Source organism: Sciurus vulgaris (genome assembly GCF_902686455.1).
Source record: "Sciurus vulgaris genome assembly, chromosome: 1".
Lineage (NCBI taxonomy): Eukaryota > Metazoa > Chordata > Mammalia > Rodentia > Sciuridae > Sciurus > Sciurus vulgaris.
This window is the reverse complement of record NC_136461.1, coordinates 60,339,920-60,359,697: the sequence shown is the minus strand read 5'-3', so window position 1 is coordinate 60,359,697 and position 19,778 is coordinate 60,339,920. Positions and strand designations below refer to the sequence as shown.

Genomic DNA, 19,778 nt, shown 5'->3' with positions numbered 1-19,778 from the left:
ATTGGTACCAAAATAGACAGGTAGATCAATGATACAGAATAGAGGACAAGGACACAAACCCAAATAAATACAATTTTCTCATACTAGACAAAGGTGCCAAAAATATGCAATGGAGGAAAGATAGCCTCTTCAACAAATGGTGCTGGGAAAACTGGAAAACCTTATGCAACAGAATGAAACTAAACCCCTATCTCTCACCCTGCATGAAACTCAACTACAAATGGATTCAGGACCTTGAAATCAGACCAGAGACCCTGCATCTTATAGAAGAAAAAGTAGGTCCAAATCTCCAACATGTCAGCTTAGGATCAGACTTCCTTAAAAGGACTCCCATAGCACAAGAAATAAAAGCAAGAATCAATAACTGGGATAGATTCAAACTAAATAGCTTTCTCTCAGCAAAGGAAACTATCAGTAATGTGAAGAGAGAGCCTACAGAGTGGGAGAATATCTTTGCCACTCATACTTCAGATAGAGCACTAATTTCCAGAATATATAAAGAACTCAAAAAACTCTACACCAAGAATACAAATAACCCAATCAACAAATGGGCTAAGGAAATGAACAGACACTTCACAGAAGAAGATGTACAAGCAATCAACAGATATATGAAAAAATGTTCAACATCTCTAGTAATAAGAGAAATGCAAATCAAAACTACCCTAAGATTTCATCTCACCCCAATTAGAATGGCGATTATCAAGAACACAAGCAACAATAGGTGTTGGCGAGGATGTGGGGAAAAAGGTACACTCATACATTGCTGGTGGGGTTGCAAATTAGTGCAGCCACTCTGGAAAGCAGTGTGGAGATTCCTTAGAAAACTTGGAATGGAACCACCATTTGACCCAGCTATCCCACTCCTTGGCCTATACCCAAAGGACTTAAAATCAGCATACTACAGAGATACAGCCACATCAATGTTCATAGCTGCTCAATTCACCATAGCCAGATTGTGGAACCAACCTAGATGCCCTTTAGTTGATGAATGGATAAAGAAACTGTGACATATATATACAATGGAATATTACTCCGCCATGAAGAATGATAAAATTGTGGCATTTGCAGGCAAATGGATGAAATTGGAGGATATCATGCTATGTGAGATAAGCCAATCTCAAAAAACTAAAGGACGAAAGATCTCGCTGATAAGCGGATGAGGACATATTATGGGGGGTATGAGGGGTTAGTGTTAGGGCTCGGGTTAGGTTTAGGGTTAGGGATAAGGAGAGTGGTAAGAATGGAGGAAGGAAGGACTGTATAGAGGGAAAAGAGGGGTGGGAGGGGTGGGGGAGGGAAAAAATAACAGAATGAATCAAACAACATTGCCCTATGTAAATTTATGATTTCTAATAAAAAAATGGAAAAAAATTCCTTTGCATAGTAGTATCAGATAAAGATTCCAGATTCCATACTCCACTTGACCCTTGCTGATTTTTTTTTTTTTTTCTTTCAGGGAATGGCATAAGATGATGGTTTTTACTAGTTTCTAAATAGTTAATGAGTTTTCTCATTACAATTTTTGGCTAATTATTCCTCCTGTAATCAATTGTTTATATGAACTTTATCATGCACATATAACTGATATTATGCATTTTTATTTTCTGTAGGCACCATGAGTTATTTGGATTTTCCTTCCATATTACTGGTTATTTTCTGTAGTGTCAATACTGCCAGTTTGGCTTTGTGATCTTAATATCTTGAATAGGAATTTTAATTGCACAATTGTATTTGTTGTTTTCTTTGATTAGTTTTTACTATTATTGGGTATTCTTTTTGGTTTTGAATGATTCATTTCTTTGCTTTTGCGGTATTCATGTGAATGGAGTTTCCATGTAAACTCTTGTTTTGTTTATATTCTTTTCTTCCTCATATACTTATCCAAAGAGAAGGACCTCCTCAATAATAATTTTTGACTGTTTCTTTGACTAAAGCTATAAAATAATTTTAACAGAAATATTGGATAGTAATGCCACATCATATACTGGTAGTCTATAAACATTGAAGTCAATCCATAGTTTAAATGAGAATGTTTATAATACTATTTTCTACACAAAAATTAAAATATACCTTATTTTAAAAAGATCATTTAGTTCAACAATATGAATCCTGTCATTTTCTTCTCTGTTATATTTTGGCAATAAATGGCAAAAACCACACAAGCCTTTTCTTAGAATATATTAGAGTTTAATATAGCCTTGATAAAAATAATTTCAGACAATATTCACATATAAAATGATAATTTAGAAATATAGTATGTATATTCATTAAGAAAATTCAAAGAACAATAAATTTATTAACTAAAAAAAGAGAAAACAAAGTTTTGTTGACTAAATTGCTTTATATAATACCATTACAGTTGTGATTAACAAATATATTTAAACAAATGTAAATTGTCTTTATTTATATCATTTTTAAAAATAAAATGTTTACAATATATAATATACCAAACAATATTATATGAAATGAGTTAATAAAATAAACTTATAGAGTTTGGCACATAGTAAATTCTCAGTGAAGGTGGTGGCTTTTATGTCTATTCAGATTTCTTATCAGTTTTGCCTTGAATCTTCTTGAGTCTGCACTTTATTTATTCCTTTTAATTGCTTCTAAGATGTTACAGTGATAATGGTATCCTAGGTTGCCAGATAATTTAGAGAAATCACTAATCACCTACAACAAAACTGTTTTTGAAGTAAATTCATTAATAAGGTAGACTCGTAGTATAAATAGAAATCATTTGAGAAATGTTATAGTAAATATCAATCCATCACCACTTCCAGGCTGTAGCATGGAAGAGTGCAGTGAAGATTGTATAGAATATTAGAAAATCATTCATAATAAAAACTGTAGCTTTCAGTCTTTAAAAGCCATGTGACCCCACACTGAAAATAACAGAACTATCATATATGAATAATCTAAATAGATGAGTCATTCGGGAATGCCAAAATTGGGTTCTGAATGGTGTTATAGCAACAGAAAAAGCATTTGAAAAAATGAGTTAATCAGAATAGAAGACATTATGGTATTGTCTGGCCATAACCCTTCTCTCCTTTCTCAGAGGAGACAGGACTAAATATCCTTAAGAGTTCCTGATAGCATCTGGATTTAAGTAATGGAAAATTAGCTCACCCATAAATGATCACAGATAAAGCCTACCTCATAAATCCAATTCAAACTGACAGATCAGGGTAAATTTGCCTTCTAGATTATTATTAGAGAAACAGAGAATAATTTTATTTGTTTTACAGCATGATCATTTACATGTCTCATGTCAAAGTTGTGGGGTCTGGGCAAATATGCTTTGGACTGTAGACTTGTCTCAATTATAGAACTATTAAAACAGCTCTCAAATGTTCTTTAAATCCAATGCTAGTCCTTAAATATTTTTCATTATAAATGATGTATGTTTGTATGAGTGCACCCAGGTACACATATACATGCATTTGCATGCACAAAGCAGGAAAGAATTGTACCAGGATAAATGTATTTTCTTTTGCACCAAAATTATATGTCTAGGTAATTTCTAATTATTCGAAGCCTGCAACTTCAGCTTTGACACTTTGCCCATTGTTCATAATTTATCCATGTGTACAAATCCCCATCTCATGGCCCTCATAATTTTTTCCTTTAATCTCCAAGAAAAAAAACATAAATGAGTTTAGGTGTCACTTTACATTGACTGAAATGTTTTCTTAGGAATAAAAAAGAGAACATTTGCCACCATAGTTCATGTCCAATCATATCCAGAATAAATGAGAGATAGAAAGTAAGTACTGAGTGCACTAGAATAAATTTCTTTTGGCAAGGACTATGATAACCCATCATTTTAAACCAGTAAGCTTAGTCATTCAGTTATTAAAATATCTAGTCCCTCCAATTATTCTACAGAAGCCTTAGAGATTACATAATATTCTTTTCTTTTGCACTGCAAGAGCTGAAATGGAGTCCAAGGAAAGAGATTTACCTTTTGTCTTTCAAAAGGTAGTGGCTAAAATCGGACATGAATTGAGGTCTCCTGTCCTCTATTTCAGTTTTCACTCTAGTTGAAAAGATCATTTAACCTAGAGGTACCAATTTAAAATTTTTGTACATACATAAGAAAATTTCCTTTCTTGCATTTCTAACCCTGGGGTCTTTTCACTAAACGCATCCATCATTATAATTGATTTATATTGCCATGAAAGTTTTTCTGAATATACATCAACAATAGATAAAAAAATATATAGATAGACCCATACCCATTTCCATGATATCACATAAACACAGCCTGGGTGTTTTGAAATATTTGCTGAGTCTGAGAAGTTCCACAATTAAATTCATCATGAAGTTGTTTTTTAAATTTTTGTTTCTCTTAATAGACATCACTGATATTATGTTCTACAGTGACAATGAACAAATATGTTAAAGTAACATTCAGTGAAAAAAGTCAAAACCCAGAAAAAATAAATTTCTATGATTTGTGATCTTGTTCACTTTTTAATGTACCTTTTGCTCATTTTTATGTCTAGTGAAGAGATGTCTATTCAAGCCCTTTGTCTATTTTTAATTATAGTTTTCTGCTATTGCATTATAAATGTTCTTCATGACTTTGAATATTAGTCCATTATCAGATATGAAGTTTGCACACATTTTTCCATTATAGATGTTACCTTAAATTTTTTTTTTCTGTGAAAAGATTTTCTAGAGATATTTGATTCCCTTTACTTACTTTTGCCTTTGTAGCTTGAGTTTTTGGTATGATATCCAAAAATATCATCAAGGCCAATGTCAAAGAGATCTTCCCTGTATTCTCTTCTAGAAGTTTTAGATTTTCAGATCTTACATTTACATATTTTATTCCTTTAGAATTAATTTTTGTAAATATCATCAGAGTCCAATTTTAACTCCTTTGCATGTGGAAAACCAGTTTTCCCAGCATCATTTAGTGAAGAGCCTATTCTTTTCTGATTGTATTCTCTTTCCTTTGGTACCGGTGTTGAAAATTAGTTGACCACATATGTTTAGTTTTATTTCTTGGTGCTGTATTCTCTTCCACGGTTTTATGTTTCCATTTTTAAACCTATAACATGCTGTTTTGATTACTATAGCCTTGGAGTATAATTTAAAATCTGAAAGTGTAATGTCTCCAACTTTGATTTTTTGTTTTGTTTTATTTTTACTCTTCTCAGTATTGCTGAAGCTGTTTAGGAGTTTTGTAGCCCCACACAATTTTAGGATGTTTGTTTTCTATTCATATGAAAACTGCCATTGGAATTTTGATAAACATTGCATTACATCTGTATGTTATTTTCAGTAGTATGAAAAAAGGGAGGTTATTAAACACATGAAGGGAGACTAAAATATTGCTTCAAGGAGCAAAATGTGGAGGAAATGGGGAGATAGAAGTCAAAGGATAAAAAAGTAAAATTGGAAAAAAATTCTTTTTGAAAAATACTTGATCATTACATTCAGCTCATAGAATTTGACAGAATCTAACAGAACTGGGTTTGATTAACTATCACTTTAAGTAGGAATGCTTTAGTATTTTAATCTGTCCCTATTAGAAGTTTCTGGGTTTTTTTGTTTGTTTGTTTGTTTGTTTGGTTTGTCCCACATTATAGTTTTGATATAGTTTCAAATAGCAAAAGTCTTTAAAGTCTGTATTTAAACTCAAATAATATGCTAAAAAAAATCAAGGTTTTCTTCTTAGTTGCTTGCTTCAATATTATTTAAGGGAAAGAAAGTCTTGAAAAGAATCAAATATTATATATCTAATTCTAAGTGTCAAAAGAATTTATAATTCAATGCTGACATAAAATTTTGTCAATTATAAATTATTGAAGTAATAAAGAAATAGCCAATGATTGGAATTATTAAAAACTCTCTTACTTTAAGCTGAAATGAGGAAGGGCTATCATTTAGCATGAGTAAACTGGAGGTATACATGTGTGATGGTAATATTATGCGTCAATTCCACTAGGCCCTGGTACTCAAATATTTTGTCAAACATCAGTCTGGATATTGCTGTGAAAATTGTTATTTTAGATATGATTAACTTTTAAATCTATAGACTTTAAGAAAAGCAGATTATCCTCCTGTTTTAAAGGGGTGATCATTCAGTCAGTTGAAAATCTTAACATAGAACAGATTGAAGTCCCTGGAGTTAAGACTGAATTCTACCACCACAGTTATTTCACATTCCAGCTGTAATACAAAGAACACTGGGTCTCCAGCCTACCATCCTACTCTGCAGATTTTGGGTTTGCTAACTTCTACACTAACATGAGATAATTTCTTAAAATCTGTGTGTGTGTGTGTGTGTGTGTCTCAGATCCTGTGTTGTATAAGGATGTTTTAGTCAGTGATAGACCACATAAATGATGATGATCTCAGAATATTATAATGGAGCTGACAAATTCCTATTGTCTATTGATGACATAACTATTATAACATTATACTGCAATGTACTGTCCATGTTTGTGTGGTGATGCTGGTGTAATCACTCCTACAATGCTGCCAATTGCAAACATTTAGCACGTAAGTACATAAAGTACATAGCACCTGATAATGATAATAAACTATGTTACCAGTTTATGTATTTTTATGTTATGCTAATTAGAGTGTACTTTACTTATAAAAAATATTTACCATAAGGTAGTATGACATGTTATGCAAGCAGCAACCTCATATATCTTATGTTTCTAGTGTCTCTTGATTCCATCATTTTCTCTTGTGCTTGATTTTGTCATGCATTGTGTTGTTGTTTGGATGTGAGATGTGCCCCAAAAGCTAATGTCTGAGACAATGCAAGAAAATTCAGAGAAGAAATGATCAAGGTGTGAGAGCCGTAATTCAATCAGTGAATTAATCTTCTGATAGGGATTAACAGAGTGATAACTGAAGACTGGTAGGGTGTGGCAGGAGGGGGTGGGACATTGAGGACATGGTTTTGGAGAATATACTTTGTATCTCCGAGTTGAGTTTCTCTGCTTTCTGATCATCATGTGAGTCATGCTCTTCCACCATGATGTTCTGCCTCACCTTGCCTTCTATGGACTAAAACCTCTGAAACCATAAACCTTTAAATACACTTTTCCTCCTCTAAAATTGTTCTGGTCAGGTCATTTGGTCCCAGTAACAAAAAAAGCTAAAACTCACTGTTTTGTCCATCATGGCCTCTAGGCATACAAAATCTACTGCTAATGTTGCCAGTAAAAGACATCATTGAATGATTGACCTGAAAAATGGTCCTTAAAATGACTGTCCTTAAAAATGATTAAGAACAATGAAGTTAGAAAATCACTGATGGTTATTACTTACAATTCAGAAATATCCCATTTAACATTAGCTACCATCTTGAAAAACAAGAACTAAGTAACAGAAGCTGTAAAAGGATGTACTTCATTGAAGACAATCAAAAAATTTGAGAAGAGCCTATACCAAATATGGAGAAAGGTCTAATGACCTAGAATGAAGACCAAAAACAGAGGCATCACCCTCTCAGAAACATAATAATCACAGACAAAGCAAAAGTTTATTTTTGATGTTGAAATACAGGATTTTCATCCTTGAAACTCTAGCCAGAGCTATTAGACAGAAGAAAGAAATGAAAGGGATATGAATAGGACCAGAACTCAAACTATCACTATTTGCCAATGACATGATTCTATATTAATAAGACCCAAAAAATTCCACCAGGAAACTTCTAAAACTCATAAATGAATTCAGTAAAGTAGCAGGATCTAAAATTAACACCCATAAATCAAAGGCATTCCTATATATCAGTGATGCATCTACTGAAAGAGAAATTAGGAAAGCTACCCCCATTCACAAGAGTCTCAAAAAAATATTTAGGAATCAATCTAATAAAAGAGGTGAAAGACCTCTACAATGAAAACTACAGAACAATAAAGAAAGAAACTGACGAAGACCTTAGAAGATGAAAAGATGTCTCATGCTCTTGGACAGACAGAATTGACACTATCAAAATGGCCATACTACCAAAAGCACTACACAGGTTTAATTTAACTTCTATTAAAGTCACAATGACATTCTTCATAAAAATTGAAATGGCAGTCAATCCATTTGGAAAAATAAGAAACCCAGAAGAGCTAAAGCAAGACAAGTGAAGCAGGAGACATTTTAATAGCAGACCTTAAATTATACAACAGAGCTATAGTAACAAAAACAACATGGTATTGGCACCAAAACTGACATGTAGACCAATGAAATAGAAGACACAGAGAAACCCACATAAGTACAGTTACCTCATACTAGCCAAAGGAGCCAAAAACCTACTTTGGAGAAAAGATAGCCTCTTCAACAAATGGTGCTGGGAAAACTAGAAATCCATAAGTAATAAAATGAAATTAAACCCCTATCTCTCACCATATACAAAACTCAACTCAAAGTGGATAAAGGACTTAGGCATTAGAAGAGAGATACTGAGCCTAATAGACAAAAATGTCATCCCAAACCTATATCATGTTGGCTTAGGCACTGACTTCATTAACAAGACTCCTACAGCACAAGAAGGAAAATCAATAATCAATCAATGGGATGAAATCAGACTAAAAACCTTCTTCACAACACAGGAAACAATCAAGAATGTGAGAAGAAAGTCTGCAGAATGGGAGAAAGTCTTTACCGTTTGTACTTCAGATACAGCATTAATCTCCAAGACATAAAGAACTCAAAAAACTTAACACCAAAAAATAAATCATAATAACCCAATCAATTAATGGGCTAAGGAAATGAACAGACACCTCACAGAAGAAGAAATATGATTGGTCAACAAATATATGAAAAAATGTTCAATTTCTCTAGCAATTAGAGATTTTTTTTTTTTAAATCAGCATACTACAGTGACACATCTGTATCAATCAGCTCAATTCACAACAGTTAAACTATGGAACCAAACTAGGTGAAATAATCAAATATCATGCTAAGTGAAATAAGCCAATTCCCCCAAAAGAGAGGCCCACTGTTTTCTCTGATTTGCATATGCTAATTCACAAAAAGGGGAAGGGAAGAATAGAAATATTTTGGAGTAGACAAAGGGGAATGAAGGGAAGGGAGGGGGAATTGGAATAGGAAAGGCAGTAGAATGAAGCGGACATTACTATCCTATGTGTGTATATAATTAAATGATCAAAGTAATTTTACATCATGCACAACTAGAAAAACGAGATGTCATTCTCCATATATGTATAATATGTCAAATACATTATACTGTCAAGTACAGTTAATTAGAACAATTTTAAACATTATTAAAAAATCAAAGAAATACACAATTGGGTCTGACTATCATTTGAATTCACGCCTAGCTCTGGGTAGTTTAAATGATTCCAAATTTTTTTCATTACGTAAAAAGAAAGGAGTGATGAGTGCAAGTGATGATGTGTAGGGACTTGAAGGATTTTAGGAAACTGTAGAGAAGCTGACTGTTGAGAAAAGTTACTCAACACAATAAATCTTCAAATGAATGAAGCTTCCTATCTTGGAAATGGATCCCTGAAAGTATGTTCATCCACAAAGAGATCAAGTCACTGCCAGGGTTCAAGGATATGGAAAACAGGATAACAGTAGTGCTTGGAAGCAAAGTTTCAGGCTATAGATTGGGAGCCTTGTAATTGGCACAGTGGGAATGCAAGGTCTTAAAGCATCTTACTCAATGCCTGTGTACTACAGGAGTAATAGGAAGTCCTGAATGGCTCAGCTTCTCTTCCAAGATGCCCTCCTGAATTGATGGACCAGCAAAATGGACAAGCAGTACTTGGAGAATAACAACTTTTAAAAATTTGTTTGTTATTAATAAAGCTCCCATCATTTCAATGGTTATCAATCTTCCTTCATCAATCTTCCTTCCTTCATCAATCTTCTTCATTTCTTTAGTTTGACTCTATTACATTTATTGATTCCTGCTTTTATTTCCTATGCTTTTGGAGTCATGTTAAGGAAGTCTGGCCCTAAGCCGACATGATGAAGATTTGGACTTACTATTTCTTGTGTTAGATGCAGGGTCTGTGGTCTAATTCCTAGGTTCTTGACCCATTTTGTGTTGAGTTTTGTGTATGGTGAGAGATAGGGGTTTAATTTCATTTTCCTGCATATGGATTTCCAGTATTCTCAGCACCATTTGTTGAAGAGGCTATCTTTTCTCCAATGTATGTTTTTGGCACCTTTGTCTAGTATGAAATAACTGTACTTTTATGTGGGTTTTTCTTTGTGTCCTCTATTCTGTACCATTGGTCTACCTGCCTATTTTGGTGTCAATATCATGCTGTTTTTGTTACTGTTGCTCTATAATATAGTTTAAAGTCTGGTATTGTGATACCTCCTGCTTCACTTTTCCTGCTAAGGATTGCTTTGGCTATTATTCTTCCAAATGAATTTAATGATTGACTTCTCTATTTCTATGAGGTAAATCATTGGAATTTTAGTTGGAGTTGCATTAAATCTGTATAGCACTTTTGGTAGTATGGCCATTTTGTCAATATTAATTCTGCCTATCCAAGAACAAGAACATGGGAGATCTTTCCATCTCCTAAGATTTTGTTTAATTTCTTTCTTTAGTGTCCTATAGTTTCATTGCAGAAGTCTTTCACCTCCTGTAGATTGATTCCCAAATATTTTTTTTTCTTTTTGAGGCTATTGTGAATGGAATAGTTTTCCAAATTTCTCTTTCAGAGGATTCATCACTAAGGAATAGAAATTCATTAGATTTATGAGTGTTGATTTTATATTCTGCTACTTTGATGAATTTATTTATGAGTTCTAGAAGTTTTATGGTGAAATTATTTGGGTCCTCTAAATATAGAATCATGTTTTCAGTAAATAGTGATAGTTTGAATTCTTCTTTTCCTATTCATATCCCTTTAATTTCTTTGGTCTGTCTAATTGCTCTGGATAGAGTTTCAAGGATGATGTTGAATAGAAGTGGTGAAAGATGGCCTTGTTCTAGTTTTTAAAGGGAATGCTTTCAGTTTTCTTCCATTTAGAAGGATGTTGGTCATGGGCTTAGCATAGATGGCCTTTACAATATTGAGGTATGTTCCTACTATCCATATTTTTTTCTAATGTTTTGAGCATGAAGGATGCTATTTTTTATCAAATGCTTTTTCTGCATCTATTGAAATAGTCATATGATTCTTAACTTTACATCTGTTGATGTAGTGAATTACATCTATTGATTTCCAGATGTTGAACCAATCTTGCATCTCTGGAATGAAACCCACTTGATCATGGCAGCGCACTATCTTTTAAATATGTTTTTGTATGTGATTTGCTAAAATCTTGTTAAGAATTTTTGCATCTATGTTTATTAGGGATATTGGCCTAAAGTTTTCTTTCCTTGATGTGTCTTTGTCTGGTTTTGGTATCAGGGTGACACTAGCTTTATAGTATGAGTTAGGAAGGGTTCCCTCCTTTTCTATTTTATGGAATACTTTGAGGAGTATTGGAATGAGTTCTTCTTTGAAGGTCTTACAGAACTCGGTTGAAATGGGATAGATTCAAACTAAAAAGCTTTTTCTCAGCAAAGGAAACAATCAACAATGAGAAGAGAGAGCCTACAGAGTGGAGAAAATCTTTGCCACATGCGTTTCAGATAGAGCACTAATCTCCAGAATTGGTAAAGAACTCAAAAAACTTTATACCAAGAATACAAATAACCCAATCAATAAATGGGCTAAGGAAATGAGCAGAAGATCTTCTTCTGTGAAGAAGATCTATAAACAATCAACAGATATATGAAAAAATGTTCAACATCTCTAGTAATAAGAGAAATGAAAATCAAAACTACCCTAAAGATTTCACTCACCCTAATTAGAATGTCTATTATCAAGAATACGAGTAACAATAGGTGTTGTTGAGGATGTGGGGAAAAAGGTATGCTCATACGTTGCTGGGAGGGTTGCAAATTGGTGCAGCCACTCTGCAAAGCAGTATGGAAATTCCTTAGAAAACTTGGAAGGAACCATCATTTGACCTAGCTATTCCACTCCTTGGCCTACACCCAAAGGACTTCAAATCAGTATACTACAGTAATACAGCCACATCAATGTTTAGAGCAGCTCAATTCACAATAGCTACACTGTGGAACCAACCTAGAAGCCCTTTAATAGATGAATGGATAAAGAAATTGTGGTATATATAAACAATGGAATATTACTCAGTGATAAAGAATAGAATTATGGCATTTGCAGGTAAATGAATGGAGTTGGAGAATATCATGCTAAGTGAAATAAGGCAATCCCCCAAAAAACAAAGGCCAACTGATTTTTCTGGTAAGTGGATGATGATATATAATGGGGGTGGGGGGAGGCAAGAATGGAGAAAGGATGGATTGTGTAGAGGAAAACGAGGGGTGGGGAGGCAGTGAGGGGAAGGAAAGATAATAGAATGAGACAAACATCATTACCCTATGTACAAGTATGATTACACAAAGTATGAAGGAAAGATAATAGAATGAGACAAACATCATTACCCTATGTACAAGTATGATTACACAAACGGTGTGACTCTACTTTGTGTACAACCAGAGAAATGAAAATTTTACCCCATTTGTGTACAACGAATCAAAATAATAGTAAAAAAAGAGTGATATTTCTTCCTCAAAACACCACCTCTGGGATCTAACCCATAGATCAAGGTGTTTCAAAACTTTTAAGGTCTGTTGCTTGAAGAGGACCTTGGCCAGACTATTGCTACAACTGAGGAAGACAATAAGAAGACAATGGTGCAACTGTGGAAGCACTGTGACATCGATGACAGCATCAATGATCTTACTTGGGTCTAGGATCAAGGAGTACACATATTACATCTGGAAGAAGACACAGGTGAGGTTCGCCTGGGACTTCAAAGTATTTGCCAAAGATGAGGAGGTTGCAAAAATCAGCCTGGCTGTTGCTGAGATGGCAAACGACTTCAACTTGGTTATGAATCAGGATGGACATATAGGCTTTCCTAGAGATGGTTCCTGAGGAATTGCCTAATGAGGAGGTGATGGAAGTGAAACAGGAATACAGACCTGAAGGAAAGATAAAAGGAAAGAACTTGTAGAAGAAAGAGAAGAACCTGTAGGATCCACGGTGAAGGATTTAGCAGAAGCTTTTGTAGAACTTAACAAGTTCATTAAGAGTTGAAAACATGAACCCCAAAATCAACATGCATTCATTCATAAAGAGTGTACATCATTGGCTTACAAGCCAACATGATGAAAAGCAACAAGAAGCAGCAGCAGGCCACCATGGACTTATTTATGAAAAGAAATATCTCCTCTATAACAGCCTCAGGCAGGTCCTTTGGGGGTATTCCAGAAGGCATTGTAATCAGAGGAAATGACAGCTCCATATGTATTATTGTTGCCCTAAAAATCTTCCAGTAGGACATGATGGGGAGGTGGAAGTCAGTTAATATTAAAGATCCTAACCTCATGTAGGCCTAGGAAAATGTCTGTATTCATGATTTATTTTTAACAAAAGTTCCAAAGGTAAAAAATAATTTTAAAATACATAAAAACTTTTACAATAGGGCTATAACGAAAAATATTTTTGCATAGCTATACAATGAGTTTGTGTTTTAAGAAGATATTATTACAGAAGAGTCAAAAGTTAAAAAAAATAGTTTATAAAGTAAAAACAGTAAGTTACAGTTAGCTTATTAAAGCTCACAGTAGTGTACAGTATTTCACATTTGTTTACAACTCACTCACTAGTAGTGGTGAGTAGCTTCCAGTCTAGAAAGCTGCACCTGTCATATAAGTGTCCTATAGAGGTGTATCACTTTCCATATTTTTATACTGCAAATTTTTACAGTACCTTTTTTATGTTTAGATATGTTTAGCTATACAAATACCATTTTGTTATAATTTCCTGAAATATTCAGTACAGTAATATTTTGTTTAGGTTTTTAAGTCCAGGAACAATAGGACATACAATACAGCCTAGGTTTGTAACAGGCTTTAACACTTGGTTCATGTACATATACTCTATGATTTGCCCAACAAATCACCTAGGAATGTATTTCCCAAAGTGTATCCCCATCACTAAGGGACGCATGACTATACCTGGATGTATATGTGTGTGTGTGTGTACTGCCCTGAGGGAAATTTTCAGCACTAATGTCCAAAAATATTTATAGCATAATTTGTCTATAACAGACACAATAAAACATACATAACTATTTACTAACAATATAGTAGATATACGTGAACTTGCATAGTTATACCATGAAATACTACACAGATTTTTTTTTTTTGTAAAATGAAATACAATAGTTGCACAATGGTACAGAGAAATCCTAACATAATGTTCAGTACAAGAGGCAGATATAGTGTACACACACACACACACACACACACACATTTAACAGTATATTTACAGTATATTTATACTGTTAAATTATATAGTATATTATGTGAAGTGGTTTTGTGTGAATACATGTAAAAACAAGTTATTATTTCAGATATATGCAAAACAAAGGGGCAAAAATGCGAAGAAATTGAGGAAATGACCATGAAATAATTGTTGTAATTACTTTCAAAGAAATAAACAAAGATTGTAATTAAGAAAAGGCTTGTAGGAAATTTTTGGGATACTGATGATTCTTGTTTGTTAAATTGGGTGAAATTAAATTGATGTTAAGTTCACAATCATACTTAACTAAATTGTACCTTTATATTCTATGTACTTTTCTGCAAATATGTTGTTATGAGTGTTTTGTATTTTGAAACAAAAGTTCTAAAATGTCATGAACATGGGTGGGTAAATTTGGAAAGCAATTTGAAATAGTTTTTTAAACTTATTATACTTCAAATCTAGATGGTTTTCTAAAGTGTTAAGAAAATTCAAGTGTTTACTTCCCTATAAATATTATAGCTTACAGCAAGAACATTAAAGACTCCAGTAGTTTCTAGAAGTGGTCATGGAAAGAAAAAGATATGCTTATTTTCTTTTTGCTTAGGACTGTATCTTAAAGCCATATTTTATAAAAAAGATGAAAGTCTGTTTTACGAAAACCATATCAGTAGTGAAAAATCTTCCAAATTAAAAATTACCAATTCCTTTCAAGATGCCATTGTAAGTTTTCACAATGAAGTACTTCCCTTCTAAAAACATACACGGGCATATAAATTACAGGAAAAAAAATGGCAAAGGGAAAAAAATAACACGCCATAGTACAGTTTGAAACTATTAAAAATAAACCTATCTGCAATAAGAATCAGAATTTTCCAAGAAATAAAATGAAAGAACATAATAAAATAAAGTGCTTGTTTGGAAAAATAAGATTTCATTTCTTTATAGTCCAAAAGAAAATATCAAATTTGGTGTTTATTTTTTAATAGATGGTCCTGAGTTTCCTAAAGTCTTTTGGGAAGTGAAAAAGATCTTTAAAAACGATTATAGTTTCTTTTTGGACCCAGCAAATACATAATTAATGTCTTAAATCAAAACCCATTATTTTATAAGTAAAAAGAATAAAATTTTCAATATTTTAGAAATGATTTCTACCCACACCTTCTGTAAGATTTATCTTTCTTGCTTAAGTACTTAGCTGAAATTTTCAGGGTCATTCTATGGGAATGATTTAAAGAGCTTTGTAAGTAGACTTGGTATTCCTACACTCCCCGAACAATGCAAAAACACATATTTCTTATTCCTTTGCTTACCTTTAAAGCTGATAGTTAATAGAAAAGATGATAAATAACTGGAAATTGAATGAAATAAGTTATGATTATCAAACAGCATGATTCAATAGTAAAATGACTTTGTTTTTCCTCTCCTTTATTCAATAGCCATCTCCAAGAGTGCATACCCTACAACTGTCAAAATATAAAGAATACCAAGATTTCAATGAGTTCTGGATGGAAATAAGCTCACCATTTATTTTACCTGAAAACCACAAAAAGAAAAGTTATTTTAAAAATGAGAACTATCATTCAATTCTGGCTTAAATCTAACCCTGCTTTACAATAGCATTTAAAACCAAACCACGCATCACTAAAGTAAGCATTCTAACAACAGAAAAGATATTGTAACTGTATATTGTAATTGTGGTGTTTGAGAAGGTCTCTTGCAGTACATGAAAAAAATCATAGAAATATATTTTTTATGGTCAGTCATTAAATTTATTGCATCTGTGCTAATCTGGGCTACTTGATTATACAGAAGGGTAAATGCAGAGACTGAACTGATAAGAAGTGACATTTGTAGATACTGAATTCAATAAGGTGGGGGTTTTTTAACCACAAATCTGCTTCATTATTTTATTCAACAAGGAGAAGATGGCACATATTTTTAGAAATAAAGCCTATACCGGAATAGATTTCAACTTGGGGTGATCCGGTGATCCATGCCCCCAATCCTCAGAACATTTATCAAGTCAAGAGGAATTTCAGTCACCACAACTACTGCCATCTACTGGTATTGCTGGCATCTAGTCAATAGAGGCAGAGAATGCTGTTAAACATTTTCCAGTGCTTGGGGTAATCTCAAGTACCTGGCCCAAAATGTCAAAAGAGTCTAGATTGAGAAATCCCTCAACAAATTTGCTGAGCTTTGTACATCTCACACTGATTTGAAAACCATCACTAAAAGTCAGTTTTAGTTGTCAAATTGCTCTAATCTTAAGCCAGTTTAATTCAAATTGGGAATCAATTATAGACCAAGTTAGGGAGTTATTATTCATATGTCCTATTTATAAGTGCACCCTGACTGACTTCCTTCAGAAACTACAAAGTGCTCTCATTAGCTCTTTCCATTAGATCCTGGGTCCTGTCTTGCCTAAAATTTCTCATGCTTAGATAGTAATAATGTGAAAAATGAATATGGCTTTACTCATTATCAAGAAGCAATGTAAATTTATATTCTATTTTTTCATAAAAATCTCATTTATACCACTGAATAAAAACGGGCTTACTAACTAAAGCATCTTTACAATATTACCCTTCCCAACACTCCTGAATGTTCATAATACCAGCCAGAGGGCATAAAATATATAAAAGGATGTAAATCAATCTACATAACAGAGTAATAAGCCATCACAATCAGGTGCCACCTTTCTCCTTCCAAACTAATTCCATACAAATCATTACATTTCTTCAAATATCAGAAGTTGAAGTTTTAAAACAAAATAAAGCACAAAATTATGAGAAGAATTAATTAAAAGGCAAAATCATTTCTAAAAAGTCTGACCAAGAATGGATTCCATCTACCCAATCCAATCTTAACCATATAAAATATTTATTTTTTAACAATGCTACCTATCACCTATTCTTGATACTAGAAGGTTTTCTTTCATTTTATTGTTGTTATTTGTGTTTGTTCTGGTTTTTCTTCAAAAGGAGCCAAGACTTCCAGGATTTATGTTTCTGCTTGGAAGAACTCTGGGACCTCAAAAGCAAATACTGGAAACCCTGTAAAATCCTCTCAGATATATGCCCTTAGAAAGGTCAAGGGGAAAGAATGTCATAAAAGGCTTTTAAAATCATTTTCCTCTCTAGTCAGAGGACAGCAGAAGTATACAGGGCAAGGGGGGCTGCCCCATCCAACATTCTTGCACTCACTTCAAATAGCACTGACCTACCTGTAAATAATCTCTCCAACACTCTATGCATCCATAAACTAGGTTTAGTTATTGCTTCCTTTGGTTGTGTTCTGTGAGAATTAAGTGCTTTTTGATCAACGAATAGAAGCTGAGATAGAAACTAGAAATAAGGAAAAGAAACTCTTTGCCTTTAAATAGAAGTGGCTCCAGTTTCCGTTTACAAGCTTGAAGGGTTGTTGTACATATTAAAACTGCTGCATAGCTTCATCCATGGTCACAGAAATCCCTCCTCCTTCCTTCCCCGTTCCCACCCCATTGACACTGAAGATGTCAGATCCCAGGGAAACGACAGTTAGGAAAGGATGCATTTCGTAGCTTGTATTAGAAAACGCCGGCAACCCCATCTCTGCATAAAATAGCACTAAACTGAGTCACAGTGCCGGAAGCTGTGCCTTCTGCTTCTCTTTATCCGGATCTGGTTCATCTCTAGCAAAAATACTAAATAGTACTGCATAGTTTTGCCCATGTATATGACATGTCAATTCTTCTAATCCCTCCTTTGCCCTAGATAATTTTAAGCTTTAACTATCAGTGTACCACGTAGAAGGAAAAAATTCAGTTAACAAGATGACAGTGTTATCTAGGTATTTGGCATCAATATTAGCAAGTCTGTCATTTGACAATTATTTCCCTAGTACACCAGACGGTAAAGAAAATGTTTCCATTCATCCGCAAATGACTAACATTTTATTGACGCTTCAAAATACGGCTGCATACTATAGCACTTTCAATTTCTCAGCCAGTTTTGAGATTTAAGCCTGAATACTAATAACATCAGTAACTCCTGCTGCAAACCTCTCGGTTAATTGCTGAGCCTGGAGTGTTAGTTTAGCACGGAAGTGCTGTTGGTTAGGGGCTCTTAGATCAGTTAGTCTGGGTGGTCACAGGTGATGGGAACACTTCCCTTTTCCCACACGTCCTTATGAAAGGAGATAAAAATCACTCAGTACCACTACTACCAAGCAAAACGACTCCCTGCCTGCCTCATAAAGAGCTCGGGCTGGGGAGGAAGCCGGATGCTGACCCCTGCAGAGATTATTGCTTCGGTGCGCTTTGCCAAAGGATCCTGCGAGCGTTATGAAAAATGAGTTGGAATGTGCAAGGCTTAGTTTTATATTGTCTAAGGGAAGAAGGACTGGGGTGGGGCGAAGAATGTCGTTTCCAAACACTACTAAAGGCGAAGGGGTGGAGGAGGAAAAGAATTGAGGAGGGGCTAATTTATTTTTAACTGCTTGTTTCTCTCCACTCCCCTCCTCTGCTTCCCGAACTCCTCACTGAAGAAGATTGATTGGCATAACTGCTATGGACTCCAGCACCAGTTCTTTCATTGATTTGTAAATGGCCCGGAATAGCTAAAGGATCTGGAATCTAAAAATGAGTTTTCAAGAAGGGAAGGAAGAAAAAAAAAAAAAAAAAGCGGGGGCACAGGGGTCAGTTTTATGTCCAGTACCCAATTCTGCCCTGGCCCGGGACGGCGGCATGCAACAGCCCAGTGAGCAGCGAAGGGACTGCGGCTTGGAGAGCCGAGGTTGCAGCTCCGCGCCCTCCGAGGAGAAAGCAAGCAGGTTCCAACCCGGTTTTGAGGTTGTTAAAAAATAAAACTCTGTGACTCGTTAAACCCGATAACTCTGCCCTGCCTAGATTTGGATGCGCTGATCATTCCGCCTGATAGACTCAAACGGGTTAAACTGCCTCTTACATAACAGGACTGACTGGCTGTACACAATTAAAACACTTGATTGCAGTCTCTTTCCGACACTGCATCCCAGCACGACCCGCCCTGTCCCTCCCATCGCGCCTGCGTGCCGCGCGCTCACAAGCTCTGCGCTCGCGCCCCGCGCGCGTACTACTCTCCGTCACACACACACTCACACACATACACGCACACGTTTGCTCTCTCCCTCTCTCTCCACAACCACACACACACACTCACACACACACGCACGCACATACGCACAACTAAAGTGTCAAGACGCATAGAGAAGGGCAGGCGTCCTCCAATCCATATTGGCTGACGGGACAGACAAGCCAGCTGCTCTACCGCAAGGCCTTGCACCCCTTCGTGTCCCCGCAAAAAAAAAAAAAACAAAAAACAAAAAACAAAAAAACGGCGCCCTGCCACATCGTCCCTACAAATTCCAGCAAAGGAGTAAAAAGCTAACTATTTAGCAGCTTGTTAACTGTAGCGC

The 19,778-nt window shown here is 34.7% G+C and overlaps 1 long non-coding RNA gene across 2 annotated transcripts in view; it reads right to left on the bottom strand.

The window, feature by feature from the left end:
• The window catches only part of LOC306655139, a 49,974-nt gene that overhangs the window by 29,654 nt on the left and 542 nt on the right, over positions 1–19,778 (bottom strand). The window lies entirely within an intron of this gene.